General features: G+C 45.1%; 1 long non-coding RNA gene across 2 annotated transcripts in view; it reads left to right on the top strand.

The window, feature by feature from the left end:
• LOC138580916 (uncharacterized) overlaps window positions 1-24,572 on the top strand; it is a 124,068-nt gene extending 99,496 nt beyond the window's left edge. The window contains exon 4 of one of the 2 annotated variants that reach the window (XR_011304374.1): window positions 24,207-24,572. This is a non-coding gene — a long non-coding RNA (uncharacterized lncRNA). The remainder of the gene's footprint in view (window positions 1-24,206) is intronic. The other variant, XR_011304375.1, reaches the window with a different exon arrangement.
• The last annotated feature ends 3,004 nt before the right edge of the window (window positions 24,573-27,576 follow it).

Raw genomic sequence — 27,576 nt, 5'->3', positions numbered from 1 at the left:
CCTTATTTACAGCCTCCAGTGCCTTGCAAGGTACTCACCTACTATTGCTACTATTATTGTTTTTATTATTTTTATAATAATTGATATTATAAATGATATTATGATTCTCCAATCAGAAGCAGAGGTAGCTACATGAAATCCAAAAGAAACATATACAAGAACTAAAGGCATCACAGGGAACTAAAGATATAAATGCAGAACAATGCACTCTAGAAAAACCATGCATTGGTCTTGCAGCTATTCGAGGAAGGGAAACGCTAGAGTAATTTGTATTTCTGATATGGAAATCAAATAGGAGTTTTTCTGTAGTAATCTCCTTTTTATGGGTGGCAGATCTGATGCGAGGTGAAATGATTCTGGGAGGGCATTGGCAGAACTAAAGGGAAGGGAAGGGAGATGAGGTGATTCTGGGAGGGGATTTAAACTAAGTGATGACCTAGAGCAAGGACAGATCACATGGAACACATACAAAATGTGCAAACTCCTCTTGCTTTGAGCAGAGAAATTGGGGGATGTTTATCTGGTGGAAATCTGGTGCTGACAGAACCACTCATTTATCCATAAAGGTTATTCCAGGATTATTGACTTAATAATCACCCCCTAAATCATACTTGAAAGACAACACAGGCAGAAATACAACCCTAAAGAGAAAGCATCCCATTTAGATGGGTGAAAGAAAAGCAGAGGCATTGCAAACCGTGGTGCATTCAACAACTTTCCACTTAGACACCCTGGGGAAGATTTGCAAAACCTTGTTTTGGTGCAAGTGGGGAGATGTGAGAGAGGACCATCCCAATCCATAAAGGGCATCTAAAGGAGCACATCTGAAATTCGCTCATTCAGAGGCCCTTTTCAACCCTTGTGCATTTGTGCAAATTAGGGGGCACTTCTGCACATTTATTAACCCTTCCTGAATTCACAAATGTGATACACTTTGAACTGTGCAGAAATGAGCGTCGTCCCCCTGCTCCTGTTGTCGAACAGCCACAGCGAGAGGCACAAATAATGATGGGGTCATTACTGATCCTGTCATGATTTCTTCTTCGAGTGACAGCTGTGCTTTAAACTGTGGCTGTCACCCTTGAATTCCTATCGCGTCTAGACACACTTGTGTACAGGCAGGTTATAAATGCCATATCATATCATATCCACAAAATAGGGATGGAAAGGTTTTTTGTTTCCAAGCATTTTACAGGGATGGTGTGGGGACGTCACGTGATCGCGGGAGTGCGGTCTCGTGAGATCTCAGCATAACGGGATCTTGCGGACATGCGCTCCGTGGGATAACGTTGCCGCGAGACGTTGGCAGAGCGCCATACGAAAGACTGCAGACAGTGCTGCTCCTGATAAGGAGCCACCATAATTGAGGCCCAGAGGAGCCTATTGCACAGCTTTGAGGGCATAGATCCAATGCCACAGGAGGACTCGTGGGGGCCCTGGAAGCTTACAGCATGCCATCCATGTGCACACCCTGCCTCCAGTGAAGCAACTGGGAGGCCCAGACCGATACTGTGAGTAGCTGCCCCTACCCTGCACAAGGACATTTCCTGCCCACCAGTTTGTCTTTTTTAAATAAAGGCAGTTAAAACCTATCTAAGCGTCCTGTCGTACTTAGAGGCCACCACATAACTGGTGACAAGGATACCAATAGACTCACTAACCCACCATGCAAGGTGCCATACCGCCCCCTGCGTTTCTCCCCTCACCTGGGACCCCGGCAATTCCGTGGATGCAGTGGGAACCCCTTTTCTCCACGTATCTGGAGGCTGTAGGCGTCACGGAATATGCCCCCGCCAGGAAGAAGGCGATGCTGTTGAACGTGATGGGGGTTGAAGGACAGCACATTTTTGCTAGCTTAACAGCCATACCAGTGGCCGATGACGACGTCTACAAGAAGGCTGCACGTCGCATTGTGAAGAGGTTCACCAATAAGGAGAACGTGGTGCTACACAGGCTGAGGTTCTACACTTGTAAACAAGAAGGGAGCGAACCCGTGGACGACTATATCACCAGTCGTTCACACTAACTCCAGGAAAGTGCAGGACAAGCTCATCCAAGAAAAGGAAGTGACCCTCGACGAGGCCATCCAAATTGCCAGGGTGGAGGAAGAAACCTCCAGCAGGCGCAAAGAGGCGGGAAGTCATCTGCCCGTATCCGAACTTACGGCGCTGCAATGGAGAGGGCGCAGAGACAAGCAGTCCCGTGACAGCCCCAGAGACAAAGGCCCCAGGCAAAGGGATGTGCCGAAATGCAACAGATGCGCCAGCACCAAGCACATGGCGAATGATTGTGACTGCCCCACCAGGAATAAGGAGTGCTCCAAGTGCGGACGCATTGGTCACGTGGCCCCGGCATGCACGTGGCGGGGAAAAAAACATTTCCCGTGTCGACAGCGACCGCGCTTCAAGTGATGATGGCGAGCTACAGGACAGACCCATGGTCATCATGGTCAACGCCCTCCATCCCAGGAGAGAAAAGCCCCACTGCACCATTAAAGTGGACGGCATGGAAACACGTGTCATGGCAGACTCAGGATCAGACCTCACAATCCTTCCCATCGACACATATAAGGAGATGATGGGACAAGCTCAAGTGGAAATCAGAACGACCAGGCAAAAACCGACAGTCTTCGAAGGTGAAACCGTCAACCTACTGTGCTACATCAGAGCCTGGATTGAATTCAAGGGGAGGTCTGCCACCACCAAGGTGTACTTCTCACCCAAAGGCCCAGCCGTGCTCAGATGGGATGATCAACAGTAACTCAGTATTAAACTGGACCCCAGCACTCCGGAACAGGTACTCATGGTCTCCTTGGGAGCAGCGCAAAATTTCAAGGAGATTTTCGCAAGCCTGTTTTCCAAGAACCCGGGGAAAGTGAGGAACTTTGTTCACAAGATCCGCTTGAAACCCAAAGCGGTGCCTGTGAAACACAAAGTTAGAGCAGTACCCGCCACGGCGAGACCTGCGTTAGATGCCCACCTTCGGAAAATGGTTAAAGAAGGAACCATCGAGACAGTGGAATCCTCAGAGTGGCTGAGTCCAGTGGCCTAGTTAAAAAGAAATCCAGTAACGACCTCAGAATATGCATCGACCTGAGATGTCTGAATCTAGAGGTTGTCACTGATAGCTTTCCGCTCCCCAGCATTAGCAAAATTGTCCTCATGATGAAAGAGGCGGCAATCTTTTCAAAGCTGCACATGTGTGATGCCTATCACCAGATTCCTCTACACAAATCCTCACTCCCCCTTACGGCGTTCATCACTCCTTTCGGCACTTTTCAATACACCCGGATGCCATTTGGGATATCTTCGGCAGCCTTCACATTCCAGAGGATGATGAACACCCTACTCAAAGGACTCACAAATGTTTCATTCTTTCAGGACGACATCCTCGTGTATGCCAAGGACGACGAGACCCATGACAAAGCACTCAGGGCAGTCCTGAGCAAGCTTCAAGAGGCAGGCATTCATCTACGCCACGAGAAATGCGTTTTTGGAGTGAGCAAGGTAGAATACCTTGGGTACTGCATCTCAAGCGAAGGGGTGAGCCCCAAGAAGAACCTAATGGAGGCCATAACAGACGCCCCACCCCTGATGTCCAGAGAAGAACTACGCTTGTTCCTGGGCCTAGCCGAGTACTCCGCAAAGTTGGTCCCAAGGTTCTCCGAAACCACATCCCCCATGAGAGAACTTCTGAAGAAGGGGGCATCCTACTCCTGGGGGCCAGAGCAAAATGAAGCCTTCACTGAAATCAAAAGAAGGATTCTAGATGCACCATGCCTGAAACAGTTCAACCCTGAATGGGACACCTGTATCACAACGGACGCCAGCGCGTACAGGCTGGGGGCCACTCTGACCCAGAAGAAGGGCGACACTGAAAATATCATTTCATTTGCATCAAAAGCCCTATCGTCAGCGGTGAAGAATTACTCCACCGTAGAACCGTAGAGAAAGAAATGTTGGCATGTGCCTGGACCGTCGACTACTCCAGATCTTACGTTTGGGGCACGAAATTTAGACTAGTCACCGACCACAAACCCCTCATTCACATGTTGAGCCCGGGCGGCACCAAGACTGCCACCCCCGAGACTGGCCAGGATCGCCGCAAAACTTCAGGAGTACACATACGAGATACCCCACATTGCCGGCTGGAAAAACGCGCAAGCGGACTGCATGTCCAGGCTCCTGAACCCAAACGCCCCTGGGACCACATTCTTGGAAGATTAATGTGTTGTAGCCTCTGTAAGTGACTTGAACGGCGAGTACATGGACCTGAGTGAGCGCCACTGGCAGGATGAGTTCGAGCAGGATGATGCCCTATGGCGCCTAGCAGCTTGGGTCCGCGGAGGGTGGCCTGACTAAAGAGCAATACCTGAAGGCCTACGTCCATACTGGAAGGTGAACGATGAAATCACCACCATGAACGGTCTCCTTCTGAGAGGCGACTAATTGATCCCATCCAGCGGAATTTGCAAAGTGATACTGTGCAGAGGACACTCAGGCCATTTGGGATGCAACATGACCAGACGCAGGATACACGACACCTACTGGTGGGCAGGCATTGATCAAGATATACGACAAATGGTCGAAAGGTGCCATGAGTGCACAAACAGTGACAAGCGCTTGGCTGTGATCAAGCCCCCATGCTGCCCACCGAAGTCCCCAAAGGGGTGTGGCGCAAACTAGGGTTGGATTTCATCGGGCCTCTGGACAGCAGGCCCCCAGAACATAAATACGGGATAGTCGCGGTCGACTATTTCTCCAAGTGGGTCGAAGTTGACTTCACCTCAGACATAATCACAAGCACAGTCATCGAAGCACTCACCACCATATTCCAGCGCGAAGGTCTCCCAGAGGAAATTGTGACGGACAATGGAGTCTAGTTGGTCTCTCGAGAAATGGAGAAATTCCTTAAACTCAACAACATTCGACAGCGGAGAGCAAGTCTCTACCACCCACAGGCCAAAGGCCTGGTCGAGCGGGCGAACCGCTTCATCAAAGGGGCGCTGCAACTAGCACATGCCTCGGGCCTAAACCCGTACAAGACGGTCATGGAGGCTGTCGCAGCCCACCGCATCACTCCCAACGCCGTCACCGGCGTTTCACCATTCCATCTGCTAAGGGGGAGAAGGGCAGCATCCACACTGGTACCAACTTGGCTCCATCAAGTGAGGGCTGATGAAGATGTGGACATGGAAGACATAGTTTTTCGCATGCAGCGTAACAAAGAAGCCATGAAGGCTCAAGGGTACACGCGTCGGGCCACTCACCACACAGCATTTAACAAAAGTGACCTGGTAAAGATACGCCTTCCCCACAAAGACACTTTAACTGGCTCCAGATACAGCAGCTCCATAGAAGTAATTCCGAAAGGGTCAAACCACATTTGCACCAGCGACGGAAGGAAATGGAATCTAGAAAGGATGCCCATGTACCACAGAAAAGAATCTATTGAACAGCCACACTGGGAAACCGGAGAAGATCAAGACCAACAAGAGCCACCCGAAAGCCCTCGCCAGTCAGGAAGAGATGCCTCGGAGTCACCCTACGGCGACAAGCTCTCAAGCGCCAACTCCCCAACCCCACTCAGGGAGTCACAGCGAAGGGCAAGACGAGGAGAACCAGAACCACCCGCATCTCCCCAAGAGTGCTCCCGCAACCCTGCCATGCTTCCAAATCAAGGCAGACCACAGAGAGAGAAAAGGAAACCAAGCAAGTTTGCAGACTTTGTCATGGAATGACCATCTATCCTTTTCCCAGCAAAGAAGGTGTGTGGGGACGTCACATGATCGCAGGAGTGCGGTCTCGCGAGATCTCGGCATAACGGGATCTCACGGACCCACGCTCCGCGGGATAACGTTGCCGCGAGAAGTTGGCAGAGCGCCAGACGAAAGGCTGTAGACGGCGCTGCTCCTGATGAGGAGCCACCATAATTGAGGCCCAGAGGAGCCTATTGCAGCACATCTTTCAGGGCATAAATCCAATGCCACAGGAGGCCTCATGGGGGCCCTGGAAGCTTACAGCGTGCCATCCATGTGCACACCCTGCCTCCAGTGAAGCAACTGGGAGGCCCAGACTGATACTGTGAGTAGCTGCCCCTGCCCCTCACAAGGAAATTTCCTGCCCACCAGTTTGTCTTTTAAATAAAGGCAGTTAAAACCTATCTAAGTGTCCTGTCGTCCTTAGAGGCCACTACAGACGGGTCCTATAAGGGCCTGTTTCTGTAAAATGCACTTCCAGCACCCACAGAGCTGCAGGGAGCACATCATACATTAATGGTGGGCATGCGCTCTCAACACTAATGTAGGCAAGCGGGCTAGACAGCGCATCCTTGCACTACTTTCAAGCCACTCCTGAAATTTGAACGTGACCTTTGAAAATAATGTAATGTGATAGGGCCGAAGGAGGACTCGGACAGTACGGTGTGATAGTTTTTTGTATTTATCTCCACCTTCAAAAAGGACTCATCTTTCCCTAGACCTATAACTCCAAGCCCTACACTATAACAGAAATAAGTACAAAATGTCTAGACAGAATGTCAGGATGTCTAGACAGAAATTAAGTCCTTGTTCTGTAATCCTACAAGCTGCTGGGAATGGCTCATTGAAAGGGATGGCTACTGACTTCTGACCCCCAACCCTGTGTTTCTTTACCATAGGCCCCTGACTATATTTACAGTTCCAAGCATACAGTTCATTTTGTGCTGAGTGCCATGCTGTCACTCCGGTCAGGCCTCTTTCCTTCTCTTCTGGATATAGGTTACTCTTGGTCCTTCTCCCTTTGGGGAGACTCATCTTTCTTGATCCCAAGTCTGGGGTCTTCTTAGTCTCTTCCCCACTCTGGGACTCCACTCCTTCTCACTCCCAACTGTGGGGTTCTTTCACCTTCCCCCAACTCTTTGGCATTCCCCCTTCTCACACCCCACTGTCAGGTTTCATCCTTTGTTCCCCACTCTGGGGGTCTTTCTCATTCCGCACTCTGGGGTTTCTTCTTTCTCTCCCCACTCTGGGATTTCTTTCGGCCTCTCACAACTCTGGAGCTTTCCTACTTCTTTCTCCCCACCTGGGAGATTTCTCAGCCTCCTTGCATTCTGGGGCTTTTCTTCTTCTCACTACCCATGCAAGAGCTTCTCTTCCTTCTTTCTGCCCACTCTGGAGTTTCTCCGGGCCCCATACTCTATTGTCTCTTTCCTCCTTGGGGTTTCCCTCTTTCTCACTTCCCTCTTTTTTCCCCCTGACTAAGGGGTTTGTCTCTTCCTCTCTCCCACGGGGTTTCTCTGGTTTCTCCCCACTCCTGGGAATCTCCATTGTCTCCGCAATCTGGCATTTGCCTTTCCCTCTCCCCACTCGGGGGTTTCTCTGTTCTCTCCTACTCAGTGATTCTTCTCTCTCTCTTGCACACCTTACAGCCCGGCTCCCGTTCCCTGGACCCACAGCAGATCTGCTTGCTTTGAGCACCACTCCTTAGCAGGGGTGTGGAGACTTTCCAGGTCTCCACTTGCTGCACAGCTGCTTATGTAACTCGTTAACAAGATTCTGGGTGACCGTCTCTGACTCTTCTCTCTTGCTTGTTCGAGGTGGGGGCCAGTAGGTGGTTTCTCTGTGGGGCTTTTTTGCGGCCCCTGAGGTACTCTGTTCTCATTCGTGTGGTTCTGTCTCACCAACCAATCCCTTGGGATCTGTCATCCAGGTGGCCGGGGCACAGCCATCACTATTAGATCCAGGCCCCGGTGGTGGACCAGTGCAGGAGGATCATCTGGATGAGGGGTCCCTGGGGCGTGCGAGTGCGGTACCCGGAGGAGAGACGCGGGATCCCCTTTCCCATTTTCTTATAAACCCTCCGTGTTCCATGTACTATCTAGGAACTTTACCTCCCCCTTTCCTACAAACACACACTCTGCTGCACGGACAAAGCGCTTTAGGAAAAGACAGACTCACACACATCCAGTCCGTTCTTTTACGAGTCAAAGATTAATAGTATGGTGGCTCTAACAAAGCCAGCAAAACTTTAACCTCATTTCTGAAACACAAGAACGAGAAAGCAAAGATCACTGCTATTATGATTTCAGAGAGTAAATTTATAGCAGGGAAATATGACATTTCCCAAACCTCCTTTGGCTTGTATGCCAACCTCCTTCCACATACATTACCACTCCAATTGATAATGTTTTACAATATGTCTGAAAAGTCATTAATCCGACACTTCATTATTGATGAAGTTAAGCAATCGATCAGTGCCCTTAAAGTGGGTAAGGTAAAGACTTGATAATATATCCATTGATTTTTGTAATGCTTTTAGTAATATTCTGTCTCCTCACTTGCTTGAACTGTAGTTCTATTTTATATGTTTATGTGTGCACCTCAGATCTTTCTCTGAAGCCCTTTTTGTCCTTTTTCACAAACCTGACAAAAATCCCCTACTCGTTAAGAACTATTGACCCATTTTGGATGCTAAAATGTATGCTAAAATTATTTCTCAACGCCTTGACAGACGTATGACATTCATTAATTATGAGGACCAGACTGGCTTCATCAAATGCTGTTTTTCCTATTGTAATACGCACATTATTTGTAATAGTCTAACTCATTATAAAAGTGTTTTTGGTCCTTCAGTTTTAGTCACCCTTGGTGCTGAAAAGCCCTTTGATCGGGTTCCTTATGTCTAAAGCCTTTAAATAGCATGCTGTTGCCCTCATTTTCCTTGCTTTAATGAACTTTATTCTTCTCCCTTTGCTCATATTTTCATGAATGGCTGTATGTACATTCTCTCTTTCCTGCCTAAGGGACACTCAACCAGGATATCTGCCTAACTCCACCTAAGGGACAGGGCAAGTGGGATTCCCCTTGGGGTGAGCCCACCCCATTCGAAGACAGCCAATTCCAACATAGGGATATTTGTTATCCTCCCTTATCCCAAAATGATAAGTTTTGTTGGTTAAATGGTAATTGACTGATAACTGATTTACAAAAGTATATACAAATGGATGACGCGTCTTCTGACCCTTTAACCACGGCCCGTTTTAGGATAGACTATAAAGATATGTTCCACATGGAGGAAAGGGAGACGAGCCACCTGCAGAGCAGCAGAGGCTGGCAAGACCTCGTCCACAGAGGTGTGCGCATGAGAGGCAGACTGATGCCTGGTGTGGTGCTCCCCAGAGCAGAGAGGCCCGCGGAACGGCAAGCTGCCAATGGGCGCGGAAGGCAGGAACACTCTAGAGACAAACGGTGGGCCAGGAGCCAAAGACCACCAAAATGCAAGGGGCCAGAAAGAGAGAGAGACCCTGACATTAACTGGGTCAATGAGAAGCCGTCGACACTGGCTCCAAAGCCTTCCATTTGCCGAAGGAGCACTGCAATGGAGAGCAAGGTACACAGTGGCTCCGGGAGATTGCTGAGAGGAAGGACAGCCATACCTTTGTCCTTCTTCTTCAGGTAGGGCCTGTAGGAAAGCTTCAGCGAACATGGGATCGTTTCGCTGGCAAATGCTAAATCGGGGAGGAGGGTGGTCTCATCATTCCTGAGGTTCTGGATGTGTAAGGTTGTATCCGCTTCCCCAAAGCCCTGATTCCCTCTTTCTGTCTCCTCAACCTGGTTTACTTCTTCACACCATGGGAACACTGCTTTTCCAAGAATCCCATGGGCTATCTTTTCTCTGGGTTTTATTTCAAACAGCTTTTCCCCATGGTTCTGGATAAACACCTTTACGTCCCCTGTAAATTCTGGGTCTAAGGCTCCAGCCAATATGTTTACACCAAACTTCCAGGCTAGGCCAGACTTCGGAGCCAACCTCATGTAACAACCAGGGGGGTATCAGGACCAAGTCGGTGGGAACTAGTCCTCTTTTTCCTGGAGGGATCGTGACCTCCCTACTGCTGCAAATGTCCAATCCGATTGACTTTCTTGTGGCAACTGAGGGATCAGAGGCTTGACTACTACGTTTCTGAAATTTTAGGGTCCCCCAATTTTTCTCAATTGGGTCACATCCCACTCTGACACCATATGTAATGAAGGCATGGTTATCAGACGTATGACAGACACAAGGATACCAATCCAAGGGTGTTTATTGAACAGTATATGGGTGAGAAAAACGCCTAATATAAACTTAAATCTAAGATGGGAGCAAGCTACAACCATCAAAGTAAAGAAAACGCTGTCCTAGAGCTGTTGTGTCAAAACAAAAATGGCCTATACTGATAAACCTATTGCCAAATCCAAACTCTGTATAACAAAAGGGCGTGGGACAATGATAGGTATAACAAAAAGAGTATAGTGCAAAATAAAATGTCCAAAAGGGTTTCGGTAGTTCAGGACTGCTGAACGAGTGCCCTCCCTTCCCCACGTTACATCACGGGGCAGGGCTGAACAGTGGCATGACTGTGAGCACCCCTTGAGTCTATTGGCATGAGAAAGCAGTTTCTTCAGAAAAGGCAGGATCCCTCAAATCAATGGGCCTCATTACGACCCTGGCGTTAACCATGGCGCTACGCCGGTAAATTGCCAACTCCGCCATGGTGAATGGCGGAATTACCGCCCCATTCCAAGGTTGGCGGGCGGTAATTCCCCATTCACCATTGGCCCTTCCCCGATCCCATTTTTGCCCCCATAGGGCTCAATGGGAATGGGGAAGGCGCTAATTACGGCACCGTAAATTACAGTGCCGTAATTAGCTCCTAGGTCCCTTTGCGGGTTGGTTTTTTAACGCCTGCTAAAAGCTGGCGTTAAAGTGCAACCCGCAAGGGGACCTCGTAATCAGGTGTTAAGGGTTTAACGGCACCGACACATTTTACGGCGCGGTTAACCCCTTAACGCCTGGGTTGTAATGAGGCCCAATGTCTTTTGCTTGGCATCACACAACTTTTCCCAAGCTCTCACCATGCAGGATTCCTCTTGTCCCTGGCTTTCCCTTGATACCCCTTGTTGGGTTCACCTTCATCTTTACACCACTTTTCAGTCGCTTTATCAAAATGCAGGATTCATTTTCCCTTGCTTTCACTTGGCATCTCTCCATTGGGTTCACTGAAGCCTTTAAATCACAGTTTAGTTAACTTTACCAGTTATACTAGCTCATAACACTCAGGAGCTCTCAATGTCTTTTTAAACAAACACTTGGTGCACTTTCACTGATTCACTCTGGTCCCCCTTCTCTGGGCTCAGACCTTCCTCTGTAGGCAGTTCTGGCTTCCCTTGATCGGGTATGAGCCTTCAAACCGCTAGCATAGCACGTGTTACTTTGCAATCTGTCACGCTTTCACTTCAAAGTACTTGCCAGTTCAATACAAAGACTTCCGATAAATGATAGCGTCTCGCCGGGTCATTCTGTTATATTGTCGCAAGTGCTTTTACTTTCAACAATCAGGCTTCTCTTTCTCACGGCTTCCGTCGTACGTGCAGCCCTCAATACTGTATACAGTTCAAAGGTTTATACTGGCCTCCTCTCATGAGGCCTTCTGGTATCTGCAGTTCTTAATTAGCAACAGTTCTTAATTAGCAACACAGAGCTAATAATTCCTTAGGTTGGCTTTATACTTCATTTCACCTTATGTCAATGAATTTTGACTTTACACTCGTAAGACCACTTTGACTATTTGTCTCCTTTATCGGTTACGCTCTCAAGTGCTTCCGATTTCTTTGGCGGCTTCTCTCACATGCACAATCTCAGCATTCTTCATTTTTGCTACAATGTGCTTTCGCTCGTGGTTTCCCTACAACCCAACCAGTACTTCAAACGTTAATTTTCTTTTCATTTATCAACACAAACCGGTCTCCCATTTCACTCACCGGCAGCGGCTGATACAGTTTATCAAGTCAAGACCACACACCGCATATGAAGGAGGTACTGCTGTGACCTTCTGCAGTAGCAGGGAGTTGTCCCTTTGGGATTCTGCAGCAACCGTCACCCCACAGCTGGTTGGACCACAGCCTTTCAGTCGCCTCCTGGTTCCGTCTGCTCTGCTTCCATGGTCGCGTCACCTTCCTGGGGATTTCCTGCCCTTCCGTTCTGCTGGTTTTGCTCACTTCAGTTGCCTTTCTCGCCTTGCTCTCCGGGTATTACTCATAGAGGTTTCATTACTAAGGTTATTATTAAAGAATTCAGAAATCAAGTCATTAATGTTCTGACTGAATATATGGTATTTCAAAAGAACAGAGTTAAATCTCCAGCTATTGATAATCATGAGAGAAGTGTCCCATTGAGCGGCGGAGCAAACTTGTGCATGGTTACAAACGGTCATTGAATTTATTTGGGACGAGTTAAGGGCAGATATCGGGGATGTATTAACAAAAATATAATCAACATGTAAAGAACAGAAATGTGCCAGGCAAGGCGTATTCTTTTGGATCACAATTATTATTATTTATTAATGTGATACAGTTTTATACAAAATGTAAAAAACTTTACGCATAATTACATTAAACAATTAAAATGTAGTAGAGTATTCAATATACAGGATATATAAAACCATTATAAACCTAAGATTCACCACAAATCAATCGATCAGGGCAGAGAAAGATAAATAAATCAAATCCTTAATAGAACCTGATACAAGACATAGGGCAATCCTTATACTCCTATCAGTGTGGCTAGTTATCTTCCATATTAACATTGTTCAGCCGTTTGCTAAAGGTAAAATCCTTTGTACGTCTGGGTGGCCACCCTTGTGCTTGTTTTCAAATAAGTGGTGGCCTCACGCCATACCTGGAAAAGTGCTAGGTGCAGATTGGGGTTTAAGGTATTAATCAACTGATTCCAAAAATCTGAGTGTTCGATATATTCAGTGTTATGAACGAACTCCTTCAGATATTTCAATACCTTTCTGTAGCAGCCAAACCCATCGCTGAACCTCGGGCTGCCAAAACTGGTAAGTGATTGAAGCGTAAAAGTAGTATGAAACGCCTCAATTGTTCCGACGGGCAAAGATTTAGGTATGGTTGTGGCTTCATATAGGTATAGAGTATAAACGTGATGAAACTATAGCTTTTCAGGCTTCTGAGGTGGGTAAAATTAATCTCCCAGTCCCACAAATTTAAGCGACTACGCCTGCGGTAATCAGATGTACATTTTCCCTGCCCCACTCCGGGGACCAACTGATTTCTTCAATCAGAATGTTGGTCTGGGTTTCTAGTTTTACCTGTCTACCCGCAATAGTGTCCTCTTTGATGGTCATGAGGAGCCTATTTGTAGGTTTGTTGTTAAGCCTGATGTAAAATTCCATCCTTTTCCTCAGAACCATAGCCTTAAGGGAAGAGATACCTAACTCTAGCCTAATCATGGCCATAGGGATGCATTGGGGGAGACCGAGAACTTTTCTCCAAAACTTCCCCTGCACGAGTTGTAGCCATCCTAGATTCATATTAATCGGGGACTCTAATCCGTACGTAACCATAGGAGCCAGGCATTGCAAATATAACTGGCGTGCAGCCCAGATTGAGAAGCCACACTGCTCACACGTAAACTTATATATTAATGCTGTAAGTTGGGCGGCTTTTGTTCTACGTTCCTGAATACACGTGTGGTAATTTACTTTGTCAAACTCCACACCTAGGTATTTATACGAGGAAGTATATTCAATTTCAATTGGGCCCACCATCATACGAGGCCTGGCAACCCTTCCTGCAGTATATAATACCAATTTGGTTTTGCTGTGGTTAATGATAAGTTCATTGGATTCTGCATATCGCCATAACTGGTTTGTAGACCTTAGTATTCCACTAAAAGTGTGATCTAGTATCACCAGGTCCTCCGCATAAGCCAGTATGGGACAATGGTAGGAGCCTATCTTAGGGGGACAGTTGTTAATCCCCAAAAAGCATTTAGGCACGTCAGACACAAATAGGTTATATAGAGTGGGGGCCATCACACATCCCTGGTTTACCCCTCGCATCAGAGAGATGGGGTTTAGTCACCGCACCCCGATTATCCAGCCTAACTTGTACAGTATTGTTAGTGTGTAGTAGCTCAAGGTAATATAGCAGAGGCTCAGGGCAGCCCAGTTTCCTCAATTTTTCCCATAAAAGGGAACGATTTACTGAATCAAAGGCGGCCCTGAAATCTACAAAGAGTGCATATAGTGGTGGATTAGCGTGTACCAGGGCCTTATTTCTTAGTGCATTCATAATAGATTATGTGAGGTGGAATAGCCAGCCCTAAAACCACATTGAAATTGGTCCAAGATACCTGCCCCCCTCAGTCCATTTTTGTAATTCATTGAGAATGAGAGCAGCAAACATCTTCCCGGAACAATCCAACATAGATAACAGCCGATAGTTCTCTGGTTCGGTCCTGCTACCTTTTTTTAAAAACTGGTATAATGATGGCCGCCTGCCAAGATATTGGTATACGACCTTCAAACATGATTTTATCAAACTAAATTTTAAGTAGATTGGCCCAGAAGGAAGGGTTGTTTCTCATCACCACATTCGAGAGCCCATTTGGTCCTGGGGCTTGTGAGGTGTTTAGTTCCTTAATCCTGCATTGTAGGTCCTCAATGGAGACATGAAAGGGGGGAGTAGGGGGTTTTGAAAAGGTGGGAGAGTAGATCTTATTGCTGATCCCAGCGTTTCGCTTTTCCAGATGGGAAATCAATTTATCACAGCCAATAGGAATCACCATATTAATGGTCTTCTTACCTTTCACCTCCCCTAATATGGACCAAATTTTGCGGGAGTTCTTATTACATAAAGATCTAACTGTGAACTGCCATCTCTCCAATTTCCTGTGTCTTTTGTGTATTTTTAGCCATTTTTGATAAGCAGCCTTCAGCTTTCTTATTTTAATGGCTTTGACATCTGTAGGGTGTAGGCCCTTTCTGATGGCACGTATATCACCTCTGAGCTTACGTTTCCTGTCTCTGATGGTACGGTCATAGATTGCCTCTTGCGGCACCTTTCCTGCCATCGACTGCATTTTGCAGGAACCGTGCAAACCGGAGAAATTGCTGATCCATCCGTCTATTTGTTCAAGTGACATCTGCGTGAATAGCTTAAACTGTTCGAGCCCCCATTCACCCGATGCCTTAGATGCCTTCAGCACATTTTTTGCCGACCAGGATATGCGATTTAAAGAGTGGTTAATTGTAAGCTCGCCTAAATTGACCATCCCCTCCCTCGGAATGCAAGACCCCAAATTTAATATCAGGGGTTCGTGATCGCTCCATTCACATTCCCTCACCACCATATCATCAACAAAAGTTGCAATCTCAGCACTCGTAAAGATATAGTCGAGGGTGCTCCCACTCCTCCCATTCTTCCAAGTAAATTTTGCAGGTCTATCACTTCTTGTTCTGCCATTGATTATTTCAAGGTCCCAGCAGTCGAAGAAGCCACTCCAGCATTCCCCCTCATTATCGGTGTTTACCTGTTTCCAGTGGCTGTTACTGGCTAGATTCCGGTTATTGGTAGTGCCCCCCCCCCCCCCCTCCCACAATTTATCCGGCAATTTAAATCCCCAGCAACAATGACAAAATATTTATCATTTGTTAACCTCCAATTACTCAGAAGATCATGTAAGGCATCTTGTATGTGGTCTCTGTTTTGCCCCCGGGGGGTTGTATATGTTTATTAGCAGCACTTCTTCCCAAGCATCTCTTATTCTAAGGGACATGGCTGCAGGGCATATATGACTGCTTTCCACTGGAATCATTTTACTTTTAATTTTATTTGACACACCAATAGCTAAACCCCCATAGGGGCGCCCCCTTGTTCCTTTCTTAGCCAAGGTGTGGTAGATTGAGTAACCATCCATGGCCGTAGGCTGCAACAGCCAAGACTCTTGTAACAAAATAATAGGGTGGCTATTAATGAGTGCCAGTGATCCCTTATCAGTAAGAAAATGTTGGTGACCGTGAGTATTCCAGCTTAGTAAGGAATAATCTCATGGTTGTTGTAGGACCAGTGGTAGTGAGTCAGCCAACCATTTCAAAGTATTTTGTATGTCCGTCATCTGAACTTTCTTCCCCAATGGTTGGGCACGTCTGCCACCACTAATCTTTGATGGAACATGATCACCTCTTGGGAGGTGGGGGTCTTCCTTCTCTTTACTGGCATCCACCGCTATCCCAACCTGCATAAGGCTTTTTTTGTAAGTTCGAATCAGTTTGGCCGCTGCCATGACACAACAATGGAGGGCTGTAACATTAGGGTTACATACTGTGAGTGGTTCCACAAAAGAAAAGTCTTCAGAGCGTATAACACATAACTGTGGGATCAGATGTAGTTTTGTCAAGACCTCAGATCTTCTCAGCCACTTGTCCCTTTTCTTCTGATTTAAGTTTTTAATAATGTAGATTTTACTTACGTTGGGGTCGTCAATATCCATTACCTCCATGGAATCATGGTGTTCATCTTCCTCGGTTCTCACGTTCCCGGATAGGGTAGAGCATTTTGAAGAATCATCAGTCGAATTAATTGAGAGATCAGATTCTGGATCTTCCAGGATCGTGCTGGTAGCTTCCTGTGGTATGTCCGGAATAATCCAGCTCGTTAAGATCCCTGCACCCTTATTTGCACGCTTCTTTGTTTTCCAGCCCCTTTTTTTAGCTTTTTTGGATCGAACAGGAGCATTAGTGGCTGGTAAGGGGGAAGCTATCTCAACCACCACATTTTTTGCGGCCTCTCGTCTTAGTTGTCGACGTTGTTTTTTAGTTAAAGGTGCTTCCACAGCGATCTCCTTAGGTTCCACCAAGTTTTCCACTTCAAGCGGGGCCACTGGGTCCCGATCCCCCTTCAGTGTCGGCAATTTTTGCGGTATTTGATCCATACTTTCAATAGGGTTAGGGAGCCCTAGCTGGATTATAGAATTGGTATGGATCCTCCCACACAGCTTTGAAAGGATTTTCAAGGCAAATTGGACGGAGGCCATTGAGGCTTGTAATTCAACAATTGCTGCATTATTTAAACTCTGTAACGTTGCTCGGTCCTCTATCAGTATGTTGCAAATCTTCAGTGTCAATATAAAGATTTGGGGAAGCCGATAATCGCCCTGCAGTTGGTACTACTGGTGAAATGGGGGTAGGGTGTATAGAATGGATGCCAGGCAGGTTTGAGGTAGAATTGCCTGTTTGTTTACGGCTAAGTGGGACCAAGGATCTCTGTTGATCATTCTGAGCCTCATTCAAGATTTGTGCTTCTACCACTATTGGGGTATCCTTTCGAGGGGTAAAAGGTTTGTTGAAAAAGGCCATTGATTTTTGGATTGACAGACACAGGTCAAGAAGTGAGTTGTTATCAATGTCATTCAAATTAGTAGAATCAAGAGCCTCACTGTTATGTGGGGGTGGGGGTGCTGAATTGCAGTCATCAATTGTCGATTTATCAGTAAAAGAAGATACTTTGGTGCTATTTTTCCCAAACATAGCCGGGATCGTGCCTTTCTCAGGAGCACCATCTGCTCCATTTTGTTTGTCCTTCTTGGAGCTTTTAGATGGAAATTTGTCCGTTTTCCCAGCGTTGCCTTTACGCAGATCGTACCAGGCTTTGACAGGCTTTGGTTTAGCCATTTTGCTAGGATTGCCCTTTATCCGTACTATTCCTCACTGTAAGCAATAAAATTTTGAGGGGTAGTGTATTACACACTATTATGCTCTCTCACCTGTGTAAGGACCACGCCTACTCAATGCGTTGTAAGGCTCCGGTGGGGCATAGAAGAATCCGGGGGATCAAAGAGGGAGGCCTCTACAGTCTCCCAACCGGTATTTTGCACCTCCAGCACGTAAAAATCACGTGATAGATCACGTGTGCAGGACAGGCCCCGCCTCCAGGAAGCGCACGGCCACCAGCAAGAGCCACTTGTCGGCTCGCAATGCTGGCCTTTGAAGTGATGCCAACGAACGTTTTCACAGAAAGATTGGTTTTCAGGTAACACACAATCACAGGATCACAATTATAAAATCGCACGATGTTAACAAGATTTGGTTCTATCAAAGTTAAAAGCTTGTGTGATTTTGTAGTGGCATTTCGATCTAAGGCTAAATCGTAGCTTTGATTATGAGATTATGATCACCATAGAAATTGATAATTAAAGTTAAAATTATTAATCTTCTGTTTGATGTCATTCCATATATATATATATATATATATATATATATATATATATATATATATATATATATATATATATATATATATATATATATATATATATATATATATATATATATATATATATATATATATATATATATATATATTTGCTTTGTACCTCGGCACAAAGCTTTCGGAGTGCACTCCAGAAAACGGACCCACGTGGAGATTCCACACTGGACCCAGAGTTCCAAAAAGACCAACAATGCTCCAAGCATCCAAAATATACTTTAAGTAATTCGATGCCATGGACAGAAAAAAAGTGAACGGTAACGACGCGTTTCGCAGCAAAACTGACCGCTTGATCACAAATTAGGGTACAGAAACAAAAGGACATTTAAACCTCCGTGCTCTCTATGGTATGCAAGGATAGAGTGACGTGCACAATTGAGAGCATGTATTTGCACAAAATCTGCCATGTTTAAGCATGTTATAAAACCAAGTGGGTCGTGTAAAATACACTAAAATGCATAAAACACATTTGTTAAACACATCAAATTGGCTGGCGATGTTTTTCTTTTCTCAGCATATAAACCATACACAGTAAACATTATTATGTCCTCCATTTGCACGTACTACGCATATTAGTTAATGTCATGTTGAAATTTCCGCATATTGAACCTGCTCCTAATATGGAGCTAGTAGCTCGCCATATATATCAATGCGGACATTGCAGACTCTGTATTTACATGTATTCACTATATAGTAAGTGCGCAGACAAATGGCCAGTAAATTTCAAGATGAGTGTCGTAAACCAGGTAAATTCACAAGGTAACAATAGTTGTTCCTAAAATTCAAAAGTGGGTTTCTGAGAACAATATCACAATGTAATATGTGTCATTTGTTGGAATATTCGTCCAAAAGATTCCCTTTGATCTAGGCAACCTGTTTAAAGTGCAAATGCCTTTAGACTGCCTATGAAATTAAGCCTGAGTAAGCCTATTACTAATAAAGTGCTAGTGCATGAAAAAAGCAGTTTTTTTAGACATACCACATATAAAAGCGCGGAAAGTGCAAGTGCCTCTGTGCAAAATTGCAAAAGCTTACCGTAATGGGTAAGGTGCAAATAGCAATATAGCAGCATAAGGTATCCTATACAAAGGTATATAAAGTGCTTAGTGCATACAGTGCCTAGATATTTAATCAAAGAAAGTCCACACTATCATATGAATAATAGTACAATTAAACACTTAAAAAAACATGGCTACGACAATGGATAAAACCTTAGTGGTAAAAACACAGAAAATTATATACTGGCCATATGTGCATTAGAAAAAAGAACATAATAAGTACACTATATAAAAATGCAACCGCAGGTTTAACTAATGTTCCTAAATAACACAGCAATGGAATTGCTTACCCTATGTAAGAAAAAAGCAAAATTTTAAAATTAGATAGCTAGAGGTAGAAAAAGTCTAAAATTCATTCAATTACTGTCATAAAAATATTGAATTGATGTACTCTATGTCCTACAAGCTAATGTGAAAAACAGAGAGGTGGTGTGAACAAAGTATATCATAGAAACCTGTGTGTATATATATATATATATATATATATATATATATATGGTAGCGTCCATGTAGTTATGGTTAAATTGGTGTTTCCATAGGAAGAGCATTTTTTGGGTGGCTTATAACTTCGCTCCCTCTGGACGAATCCTCACCAAACTTTGCAAAAAAAGTATATGGGCCACTCTGAATTTTTTGCAAAGTTTGGAGAGGTTTGGTCCAGGGGGGGCAAAGTTATAGGGGGGGGTCCCAAAACTTTTGTTTTTTCCCACAGATATAATGGGAAAAAACTTTGCGCACGCCTATAGCCCAAACCGCTGGACGGATTTACACCAAATTTGCCGCAGGAGTGGGGGCTTGGTCCCGAAAGCGTGCTTTTGCAAATTTGGTGTAAATCCGTCCAGTAGTTTTTTTTTAAAATGACCAAAATGTAAGGCAAAAAAATTAGTGATATCTCCGTTCGCTCCGCGGACGGACTTCCCGGTTCGCTCCGCGGACAGTCCCCTGATTGGCCAAGCGGCTTGCGCAATGTCCGCGGACATGCAACGTGTTTGCTGATTGGACGGCGTGGTGCGTGAAGCGCGTCAGATTTTCTGTGGCGCCCGCCATCTTGCATTCACCGCCAACCGCGGACAGCATGGTGAAACTTGGATTAAAAATTGTATTTAGTGGAGTGTGTTGGTGTGTAAGAGTGTTTGGGGAGGGTGGGGGAGTATGAGATAGGTTCAATGTTCAGTTTTTTTTTATGTGCTAGACACTTTTTTTGTGTTCGATTTGTCTGCAGACAACACGGCTGTTCTGAAATTTTCTGTATAAACTAAATGGTGGGGTGTTCTGAGGACAGAGTATGTGTCCGTTTTGTTCGCAAGCAAGCTAAAATTGAGCTAAGAACACTCGCTGTGTCCTTAAATGTTCGTACATAAACAAAATGGGGGTGTCCTGAGGACGCTGTCCATATTGTACTCTGGCAAGTTGAATGTGTTCTAAGAACACTCGCGGTGTCCTGAAATGCTCTGATTACTTACCAGTAATCTTCATTACTCCTAGTCCTACTCTTCCTCGTCACAGTACTGACGACCCTCCTCACCCTCCCTGCGGGGAAGGTCCTATGCTCCGGCTTGGTAATATGAAACTGAGTGATGTGGGGGAGGAGTTATATGAATTTAAAGAAATAGAAGGTCCTGTGTCGGAGGCAGGGGCCTCATGAAGTAAGTACTGGGACGAGGAAGAGTGGACGTGGAGGTAATGTTTGCAATTAAACAAAATAGGGGTGTTCTGAGAACGCTGTTCGTATTGTTCGTTGTCAGGTTGAAAGTGTTCCAAGAACCCTCCTTATGTCCATTGACATTACAATTTCCTATGGGCCTTACCCGACTTTTTGTCCACTAAACAAAACGATAAATCAGGCTGCTGTGCGCCGACATTATGTGATAATCCTATCACTTGCCCCATCGACCTGGCTGACCTGCTTTTGCGACACTAAATCATATCTCCCGCCGCTAAGCCTGACATATCAAAGCATTCATATTCCCTGTCTCTCTCCGTGACGTCACAGGGTGCGTAGCCAAACGCGTCCAGTCGTCTCCAGTCCTACGCGACTTTACACAGAACCCGGAAAACAACACAGATCATCTCACAACACAGCGCGCCACAATTCGAAATATGAAACTGTGATTTAAAAGCAAACAGCAAGATTGTACATTTCGTAAAGTACTTTTATTTGACATCAAATGTTTAGAGAATATTCAGCGATTTGCATTTGTCTTTGCTGTCGATCCGCAAAAGTTCATCTTGAGTCACATGCTGTTCCTTTGCGGTACACAGGGTGTTGGTTTATGATAAAAGAAGCACTATGGTCGCACTGATAATCGGAAGGCTGTTCCAACAACGAGGCATTAGACCACCATAATGGTTGGTATGTTGCTTCTAGCCGCTAGTACCGCGTAAGGGCGGTCAATTGTCCCATAAAATGGTGAGGGTCATGAAGTTGTTTATAAGTAGCTGCACCTGGCAGTTAAAAAATCCGTCAGCCGGGGTCTGAAAATCGTGGCATTGACAGTAGGGATGGATGTACCTGTTTTAAAAACATAAATTAGTCTCACGAGCCGATCTTTATTAAAAATATTCATTTTATTTATTAGGGCGTGAAACTATTTGCTAGCGAGGATAGTGCAACGGAGTATGTTAACTTATTCCCAATAACCCACCCTCTCTCCTCTGCCTTTTTCAGAGCCGTCTGAGCGCCAGGGGACCACTTCGGCAGTGATAGTGTGCGGTACAAAACAATATGCCACATTGAACGAACAAGTACAACTTAACCGGGCTTTAACGCCACGCTATTGTTATTATATTCCGGTATAAAATAATCTAAATGGTTACTTACATTATATTGGCATTTTCCATTCTCTACGCGTAATGTAGTCCCTAAATGCGACTCCGTCTGTGCCAACAATCTTTCTCATAGTGATATAATATATAAAAGCGGTTTAGTTTCAGAAATGTCATCCTTCAAAAGAAGTCTTGGCACGACCCCTGTCTGTCAAGGTCAAAAAACAATAGAACCTTATAGTGCGAGTTGTGGACCACTCCGGCCCGCGAGCAAAAAATGGAAGCAGCTGACCTTCACTGTGAACGAGCATAAATTCTTAATTTGCAACATTGTGTAAAGCCATCCCTGAGAAATTGCTTTTCTTTGTATATACAAATATCTTTGTATATTGTTTGCGTGCTAATGAAAAAAGTTTGTTAAAGGGAGTTTATGGTTAACTTGCACTACTAAAAACCTATGAAATTCAGCGAAAAAACTGTGTTAAAGGGACGTTATGGTTCCAAGTAAAACCGAAAAACCCGGTTTCAAGGTTGTGTCGTATATGTTTCATATGATATGACTGGACCATAAGTGAATTATTCTAAGAACATACTTGAAGGATAAGTCTACGAATATAGTAATTTACAATTTTTAGTTCCCGACTGTTACTGAAGAAAATCATGTGGTCTAGATATGTCAGGAAAGGAAAAAAGGGGGAGTCAGACATGTGATGTCATCAGTGATGTCATCAATGACATTTGTGATGTCATCTTTGATGTCCTGGGCATTAGGCTTAGCAGTGCACGTTGGTGGCGCGAGTTATGGTTGCTTAGCTTACTTAATTTCAGGGGGTTTTCGGTTTTACTTGGAACCATAACGTCCCTTTAACAAAGTTTTTTCACTGAATTTCATAGGTTTTTAGTTGTATGTATGTGTATATATATAACAATGGTGACAACAATATTGTTAATAAGAGCCTCAAGGATAGTCCACAACCCTTTGCTGTCTCTGTTAGGGTGTCGATAATCTCAAGAACTGGGGTTCAGACTGGTCTACAGGCTTCTTAGTTTGATGGTAAGGGTCTGGCTGTGGGAATTCATCCTAAGGCTGGTGATGGACTACAGAGCCTCAGGCATCCTCCCAGTCTCTCCTCTGTATCACAGAGCGGTGGGTTGCACCTATTTCCAAGGGTCATCCCTGTTCCATCACTCAGTCTCCAATATTAGTCACTGCCATCTCCATGTCAAATTAGCACTAAGAGGAATTTTTGGGTCATGTCGCATGAGACTCTAGAGATCAAAAGAATGGCGTTTTGTGATGTCGGGCCACTCTCTATCCAATGTCTTAAATGCCCTCTATGCACTTTAATCCTCATTAGGCACTCTCCAAAATGCATTTATTTCAGCCAGAACTAATCTCCACTTTGTCTTGAGCAGTGTCTCTCTGGGGAAATCGAGCACAAACACCTTTTTGTCGTGGGTGACCGAATACGAAGAAGGGATGTTGGATAATGGAGGAAAATACTGGCTCAAAGTTCAGAGGTCTTCTTGTATTTTAGGGGGCTTACATAACCTTTTTTGGATTTTGTAGAGGTAATATTACCTTGTACACTTAACAGAGATCAAGACAGTTGGGGTGGAGGTTTGGCAGATGTTACAAACCTGGTCATCTGTGCCACCCAGAGGCAGGTTTACTCGATGCAAGGATAACCTGAGGCTGGAGTATATACAAAAAAGTGACGAAAGATGTCAAGTTCTGGGATCAACCTGAGAACTTATTGGCATGGCTTATAAAGAAGTAGGAAAACACAAAAATGGTTGGTGAATGTATAGAGCATAAGGCTGAGGTAGTAGGGTGAGATAACCATGATCGTAACCTTAACTTTCTTTTAATTTGAAACGTAAATGTAAATGGAAAATAAAGGAACATTCACGTTTTGACTCAACTGACTAAACCTATTCCAATAACAAATACCTCAGATGGTCCTCGCTTTTGAAACATCTCCCAGAGCTAATTCTTTAGGAAACTATTGCTTCCCTTTGTCTTCTTTTTTCTGTAACACTGGTGAAAGATTATCAAATGCTTATTTGACCATCTGTATGCCTCTGCATGTAAAATACTTGTTACATTCCTCTCAAACTAACCCTCAACTGAATAGCAGAATACATTCCACTCCTTGCAGGATGATGCTCATTGTTCCAGTTGTGAGTTACTTCCTCTAACCGATGGTTCTCATATTCTGTCGCCTGTTTTACCTTTCTAGTGACCAACAGTAATTAATGACTGTATAACAGCTATGTTTCTATTTCCATAGATTCTGTGACATCTGCTTCTGTACACCAGATTGAGGGATGTCTTTCCAAAACAAATCCAGCACCGACAGCCGGGCGCATATCCATTAGAAAGAGGATTACTGCTGCCTTTTCGAAACTGTGTTCCTGCAGAAGACCAAGCACACATTCAGACAATGAATCAAATTAATTTGTTTATATGGCCAAGCAATAATTTGAAAAATTGGTGAAACTAATGTATTTGGATTATTATCTAGCTATAAGTTTTGCTTGGTGTAGGTCATTAGAGATTTTTCTTGATTTGGACTTGTGCATTAAAATGCAATTCTCTTCTATTTAGGAGATGTGTATAGTTCTTAAATACAATAAAATATTGTACATTTACCAGACATCTCTTGTGTTTGATTAGTGTTTGTATAGTTGTAAAATAAAATTGACTTTTTAAAAGGTACTGTTTCATGGAATAAACAATAAGAGATAAATCAATTCAACAAGCCAATTGAATACCTTGAGAGAAGAAGGAATTCATTTGGGTCCATCTTCCTGTAGGTAGCACAGATTTTAGAACTCAGAAGTAGAAAAGGTCAACAGATTTTAGTTGATAATATACATACACCCATCCAGTTACATTCCACAATCATTTTGTTTTATTCTCCGTGAAAGAAATCCATGATCTTGGTCCAAGGGGAAAGCTCTGTCATATGGCTGAGTGCAGTCTACAAAAGCCCCTAAAACAAACCTGGGAAAAACTGATTTATTTTAAAATACAAAACAACTGCTCATCAGGCAAAACCCAAGAAAAGAAAAATGTCAGGACAGTCTTTTCCAACAGTTGCGCCAGCTCAAAGGTCTCCTTCTTAAGTTTCCAAGAATTAACTTTGAGAAACAGATTCATCATGCGTCACACAGGAGCTAATAGTAAAGCTACCCAGAACCCCAGCAAAACCACACAGCCAAGGCACAGTGAAGTAAAGCATAGTGAAGGGCCTGAACCACCAACAGAAACGTACAACGTGCAGAAGGCAATAGAATGGGATGGCCAGCTGGTTGGAAGTCCCAGATGGGTGCAGTGTGGTCAGCAGGTTACTGGGGCTGTGGAAACAAAAGGGAGTCCATTGTACCAGGGTGGTGACCTCCTTTGCTTCCCATAATTTTTTGGGTCTTAATGCTGCTGTACTTATCAAGAGAGGCAGTTTCGATTGGTGGTCCAGGAAGGCAAAACAGGGTGCCAGGCGTATGGATTCTTCAAGAGGGTATGTTGTTCAATAGGGAAGGGCACAAGGAGGCAGAGAAACAGAAGATACTACATTGAGCTGAGGTAAGGTATTAAGTTGGAGCTAGGCATATTTAATACAGGGATAAAGGGCCTTGGGTCAGTGCTTACAGGCATTCACACAGGTTTGGGGGCAGACACATGCTATAGCAGAAGGCTCCATCACAGGTAGGTTTGAATACCAGGAAAATCTGCCAATGAGTGGATTCAGGCAGTACAAAAGAAAGTTATGCAGCTAGGGTGGCAATTGCCATGTCAGGATCAGCCACTGACAAGAAGCAGGACCAAGGCAGGAGAACCTGAATAACAGTGGCTACATATGCCAGGAGCATCTGCCAGAAGGTGGACCTAGTGTGCAAAGGAGAAGCAGAAAATGACGTCCACTTATGCCAAGAATGACTGGCGAAGCAGAATAAGGAAAGGGGAGGAAGTGTATCCAGACGCATTATCTGCTTGTACCAGGAACAACTGCTGTGGAAACAGTCAGTAGAACAAATGGAGACCAAAGGCTCCAATGCTCCAGGAATTACTGTGTTGCTAGGAACACAAGATCATTCCCATAGCTCTTAACTTGTCACCTCCATTCAATTGGGCCCTTATTTCTACTCTGAATACCTCCTCTCCAAACCTGCTCTGACCCTGACCCTCTTTGGTGCCACAGCATTCCCTTGTTCCTCCTCCCACAGTGGTTTCAATCCTTTCTAGCTGGGGCCTAAACCTTATCACTTTGCTGGGTGATGTTTGCTCTCTAATTCCTTCAAGCTCCTGCTAATCAGTAGTTCACTAGTTTTGGATGCCTCCTCCTGATTCTGAGCCTACTTCTGCCATTTCCCTACTGCCACCACCTGTCCTACAAGTTCCTGACGTTAGCCCCTGCCAACACCTGATACTCTCCTCCTATCACCACCTACTGCTGTTCACCACCAATCACCCCACCCACCCTGGTGTTCACCTTCTGCCACCTCCTGAAACTCCCTGCCTGGCATCTACTGATGTTCCTTCTCCCCCTCTTGTTTCCAGTCTCTATGGCTATTTCCTCCTTCACTCCAGCCTCTATCTCTCACTTTCTTCCTATATCGCTACATTGCTCCAAACTTCGACCACAACCTGCTTAAAACACCCAAACTACTAACCCTTTCTTCATGTGGGCATTATAAACCCAGGCCTCCCATTGGGCTGAGCTTTGGACACAGCACCTTACCCAAGCGGAGAAATCAATGTTGGCTTGTAATTGTGTACCCGCATTGGTGTTCATGTTTCAGCTGTAAGGCATTATTTCCTGTTTTTTGTGGACCCAGGCTCTGAGAGCCTGTTCTGCCGTCTGGGAATTCCAGTTTCCCTCTTACTGTGCCCATACTTGGTGCTCTTAGATCAGAGCTCTGGTGCTCCCTGGCCTTACCACAGCAGCGTTGCACACATGTTTCTTGTTGAGTATTTGCTGGAATGGTGTGTTCACTGTGGTAGCGGTGTGTTTCAGATTGCTGCCTGCACACTCGGGATTACACCCCTACTCACATTTTTGCTAGATCTGAGGTGCCCATAGTACATAGTTTTTCTTTCCAAGCCTTCTTATTTAAAGGACTAATAGTGGTCTGAATGTGGATGACCATTTGCCAGTGACAGGGACTAAGTATGGTTGATCAATGGATCCTCCCCATACCACCACCTTGACCATCATCCACTAGATGGGTCGCAGTCATCCATTCTTCTTGGGAATTAGAAAATAAGGAGAGTACCAACCTTGATTCCTCTCTGCTGCAGGCACGCTCTATCGCACCTTTCTCCAACAGGGTGAGAATCTCCTGTCAGAGGAGCAGATCCAGAGCTTTCAAGGTTTGGCTTCCTGTAGGTCAATCTGGGGGTCTTTTTAGGAAAGGGAGGCAGTAGCCATGAACCACTGTCTGCAGTGCCCAAGCATCAGTGGTTATACCATGCCAGCTCTCCAAATGCTGAGTCAGCCTGCCCCGGAACAGGCCTGTGAACCCAGAACTCAAAGGGGTTTTGGGGTTGTTGCTGAGGCAGAGGGCAAAGAAGCAGAGGCTGAGCGAGGCACCTTACCTCCTCCTCCTTGTGAACCACAAGGTGCTCTTCTCTGACCTCTCTGTGTAAACGGACTTCTT

The sequence above is a fragment of the Ambystoma mexicanum genome, chromosome 3p, assembly GCF_040938575.1.
Source record: "Ambystoma mexicanum isolate Mex_15411 chromosome 3p, UKY_AmexF1_1, whole genome shotgun sequence".
NCBI lineage: Eukaryota > Metazoa > Chordata > Amphibia > Caudata > Ambystomatidae > Ambystoma > Ambystoma mexicanum.
This window is presented reverse-complemented; position numbering and strand designations above follow the sequence as displayed.